Raw genomic sequence first — 5182 nt, forward strand, 5'->3', positions numbered from 1 at the left:
TTTGAAATTGTTACTCCACATAAACTCCTACCTGGCCAATGAAGAATTGATTTCCTACTGTATCAAGTGGACAAGTAACAACCAAATATTTGTCCCTGTGGTGTTACTACGAGCTGTGCTTTATAGTATAATGAGAATTTTATAAGAGAAGAGTAGAATGGTTAGGTCACCAGTGTCCTGAAGAATAAATACTGCTGTAACACCCTTTAAATTACTGTGGGTGTAATTTTTTGAAATAATGAGGCGAAGGAGATCAACGTGGTGCTAAATCAACTGTGTTGAAGTACATCATTCACTGGTCACATTTCACTAGCACAGTTTACAGTTTTTGCAGGGAACTACATTAGTCCAGAAACCTCTTGGAGTGACCTCTTGGAACCATACCACATTTCGACCATCTGCCAAATGGTTCTTTCTGTAGGGCATGAAGACAATGGAAACATTAAAATACCCATATCTGCCAACATGGGCAGGTTCAGAAAACAGAAACTGCTCCCTGCTGTAGATGCATTTGATCAATAATGTGGATTGATCCTACTGTGTGTGCTCAGTCAGCCTGAAATAGAGAGTCTCTAACACACATGGTGGACAGGATGGCACACAACTGCGATATTAGCTGGGTGTTGAAACCAGTTAGCTAGCTCAGGCATGGCAACTTGTGGCCATGCATCTGAACCAGAGAGTATTCCTTCCATTTTGATTCCTTTGTCTTATCAATCAGCTTTTATAGGGTAGAGAAGATAATTATTTTAACGGAAATAATAAACAATGCTCTTTCTCATCATACCTTCCTCTGTACCTTATAACAGGGTTTATCAAAAATCAATCTGTAAAAATCCACAATGCATGAAAATCTGCAATGCATTTAATTGAATCTGCAATATATGCATGTGTGAATTTAAACAGATTATGTGCATGAATTATGTGTGTGAATATATAGCTTTTTTTTTCCCGCTATCTTGTAGATTATTAGAAATAACAGATTCTAAAATTAGCTTTGCACATTTATGTATGCTAGTGGAGGAGGGGAAGGAGGAAAGAGAGTAATAGTGGATGAGCTAAGACAGCCTGAGGCATTTTTCTGCCTACACAAGGCACAGACAGACAGAATGGATTGGGGACACTGTTCCAACAGTATCTTTACTCTTTTAGAAATGTGCAGCATTGGCTTTCTCCTTTTTTTCTCTGGATCTGATATGATGTTGTCAGGGACACAGAGTCCTTGACTTGCACCCAGCTGCAGAGGCCACCCTATGGAATAGTATTCATACCCAAACCTTGTACCCACTGGAAGATTTAAGTCTGTTCTGCGACAGGCTCCTGCATAATATGTTCAGGTGGTATAAAGAAAAATCTCCCTGCACTGTCCTTGCAGTTACTTTAGAGAAAGACAAAACTTGAAAATATGTGATCTCAAAGACTTGGATTTATAACATATTTATAATCTGAATGCTTTTTCAAAAAAATGATAGTGTGAAAACACCCTAAGCAGCCTTTTCAAAACTGGAAATTAGCCGTAAAGTGCAATCTAAACGTATTAACATGCACGAGAACATTTGAGAATCTCCTTTGATGCTTTCATTTTCGTGTGACTGCCATAAAACTGCCGTAATTGATCTTGAAGAGATACACTAAGTGGACACCTGTTCATAAGTAAATTATGGTAAAATGTCTGTTGCCTTCTAGAGCAATTGGATCTCTAACTGTCAATTTAAAAGGTAATCAAGTTTTCAAGACACAACACAGACTAGAGCTATTTTAAAGGTCAAAATGGTTTTAGATTTAATTTTTTCTGACTTATTTTGTGAAAATCCTAATATTATTGGCCTTATTTTTTTTTTAATTTGTAAATAGCTGCAATACCATGATGTTTAAACCTGTTACTGAATGGATTGTTAAAAGACAGTATTTTAAATAAATTCTAAAAAGAAATTCTATACACAATCTTTGAACACAACCCTGTTATCATTACTGAGAAAATTCTAAATGACTTGAAAGATTTAAATTTGGAATATAATAGACATAAAAAAAATAAAGAAATAGGTCACTAGGATATAAATGTAAACACTGCATGTTCTTTTTCACATTATCACTGTGAACAGCTAGCAAAATATTTTTTCTCAAATATGCATGAATAATTCCTGATGTCCAAATAACATTTTGATTAACTTCAATTGTATTGTTGATATTTAATAACGCAATATTTTTCATGCAAGTGTTTACGTAGACAGGCATAAAAAATAATGCAACTCACAAGAAAAATGTGAAAGAGATCACTCACTACCGAAATTGTCTGTTTTTAAATATTATAGAAATGGAAAGGAAACTAAAACAGCGTTGTATTTCTCGGCTAAGCCTTGTCAGTAGTATTTAGGAATCCTTTTCCCTACCTTGATGTTACTCATTAATAGCAGCAATATTAATATACAGTATTTTGCTATCAGTTTAAATGTTCAACAACAATGTTCAATAACAATAACATCTATTTGTTTGATAAATTTTCCTTTGCATGATTTTTGCTTTTATACAAACCATACAGAGAACAAATACGCTCCCTTGTTTAGTGCAAGAGAGAAAGTAAACACTAATTATAGCAGATAACTATTAGTGTCAAAGGATTCCAAGACATCACCAATATACACTTAAGCATTTCAGAGCAGACAGTGACCTTACCTTCATAGCCAAGGAGAAAGCATGTCAGCAAGTTAGGACAGACCTCCTCCAAAACGGAACAAAAAGCAGAGAAAGCACTTGGGCCTTTTAAAGAGAGTTTATCTAAAAAATATTCAGTTCTCTTCTTGTAGCTCTCCTGAGACCAAATGTCTTTGTATTCCTCCAAGGAAAAGACTCTCTTGTAAACCAGATATGACAGCACTTTGTTCACATCCAGCTCCTCCAGTATTTTCTTTCTCTGATTGCTTGGGATTTCAGAAAGCCACTTATTCCTATTTTCATTTTCTCTTTTGGTGTATTTTGTACAGTTATAAAACCAAGATTTGGCTGTTCTTCCAAACATTTCGGTATTTAAATACTAATACAAAATGCTACCCCTGCATTTTTATGCAGTCTTCAGTATGCAAAATAAATATAATGTGGATGGATAGAATGCAAATACATACTGCCGTCTGTAATTATTGTAATTCTAATGGAATAAAGAAGGCCTACATACAAATTATAAAGAAATCTAGCTCAGTGCCTGCAGCCTCCTAAGAGGATTACGTTACACTAATTAGCCCTTTACAACTGTTAACAGCTTCTGAACCGTAATGATGAGACTGAGAATTGCTTAGTTACTGTTACTTTTTAATTCTGTAACTGATCTTCAAAGATATCCCTTTGCAAAAATGTAATTTGTTCAAGAAGAGAGCTGATCAAACTGAAATAATCTATACAAGCTGCTACATGACAGTGTCTTCTGTACACTTCAATTTTGTATTCCTCAGAGACCATACCCAAATCACAGTATGTGCCCTCCACTTCTTGCTCTTTCATAAAATATTAACTTTATAATGCAATAGAATTATACATTTATAAAGCATGATTCTGTAAATATAGTGCAAGCCTATATCTGAAAGATAAGAAAAAGAAAGACTACAGAACAGGAATTTTTACTTTTTTTTTTTTTAATGAATATTAATACATGCCACTGTTAAGAATAGCAACATTTTTGTATGTTTATATCTCTTAACTGTGTCGAAGCAAAATAAAGCACTGTAGTAGCATCTATTTCATGAACCAAGTTTAACAGCGGTGATTACTGCGATCCTTGTGGAGGTGTTCTGCCACTGATAATCATTCACTGAAGGTCACGTTACATAAGCTTCCTTACACAAATGCTGCTTAATACATGGACTTTTTGTTCTTGTTTTCATAGTTTCTGTCAACACAAATTTTCTGTCTAGAAAAGCTATGAGTACTTCCTGCCTCCTCCCATTTCTTAGTCTAGTTTTTCTATTTTCATTACTTCCAACGGGTAATGCAACCATGTCCTCACTTGTACAGCCTTACCTGCAGTATTCCTTAAGGGTACTTTACCTATTGTGCAGCAAACAAGAACGTTTGGCCAATCTTTTAGGAAAATAAGGTTTATAATGTTTTCTGTCCTCACAATCATAAGAAGCATCTTCCTGTCAGGCTGCTTCTGCTTCTGAAGTTGCAAGTGTTTATCAGTCAGCATTAAAGATGACCGTTGACCACTTCATCGTTTAGGAATTTTATTATGTGTATTACCAGCCAAACAATCAATTAGCCAGGCTTCACGCAGTTGTTTGGAAACATTGCTTGTCACCTTGTGGTTGGTTGTAGATACAACAAGCCTCATATGTGATATTGTCTGGAGTAAGGAGTGGAATTGCATGTTATTTTAATGGCACCCTTATAAACTATTATGGCTTATTGACCGTAGCAATGGGATTGTCACTGCCTCTGTAATCATCTGGAATCTACTCTGATACAGCTACCTATGCATTGCAGGGTATCACACACCACACAGTAGATGACCCACTTGGGGAGAAGTTAGGTGGTGAAAGGCATCTGAGTTCTTAACTAGTAGCCACGTAGTACAGCTAGCTGTGTGTGGGCAATATGCAGTAGGCAGAGAAAGTAGCCAACCTGTCTGGAACATCTTCTAGGCAACCTTTTAAAGTAAGTGCTCTTTTATGAGCTTAATTCCTAAAACTTCCTTTGATTTTCGAACCTCCGTAAGGTTAGTACAAATACTAACCCCCATTCTCTTCATGTTCTCAATCAAACCTCATGCTATTTTTTTTCTCCAGCTTGTTGTTCTCAGTAGTTCTTCTAATATTAATACTGTCATATCTCAGCAGGTAGAAAGATCCTGAAGAATCCTGTAGTCCATCTTATGAACCAGCCTCCTCAGCCACTGCAGCTTAAGGTGATAAGCTTTTCTGTTATTTCAGTAAATGAAACTTGAATCTCCCTCCTTACATGCTGTGTAGTTACTTCCAGTTTTGTAAACTGGAGAGTAAAATGCCAACATTCTGATTTGGTAATTATCAGAATTCCAAGAAAAATCCATACTTTGCAAAATCTGAGTACCATATAATGACAGAAGTTTGAAAGTATGTGTTGAGAAGCTGAAAACTGAGAAATGGGAGTGAAGTACAGTTAAGGGAGGAAACTAGAGAAATTGAAGGTGACAAAGGAGTAATTGGGACAAAAA

At 35.8% G+C, this 5182-nt stretch overlaps 1 long non-coding RNA gene across 3 annotated transcripts in view; it reads left to right on the forward strand.

Annotated features, from left to right (window-relative positions):
- LOC310905174 overlaps positions 1-4853 on the forward strand; it is a 34726-nt gene extending 29873 nt beyond the window's left edge. For all 3 annotated transcript variants that reach the window (XR_014588832.1, XR_014588833.1, XR_014588835.1), the window contains one exon: positions 4824-4853. This is a non-coding gene — a long non-coding RNA (uncharacterized lncRNA). The remainder of the gene's footprint in view (positions 1-4823) is intronic.
- The last annotated feature ends 329 nt before the right edge of the window (positions 4854-5182 follow it).

Source organism: Anser anser, assembly GCF_964211835.1.
Source record: "Anser anser genome assembly, chromosome: 10".
In the NCBI taxonomy this organism is placed as follows: domain Eukaryota; kingdom Metazoa; phylum Chordata; class Aves; order Anseriformes; family Anatidae; genus Anser; species Anser anser.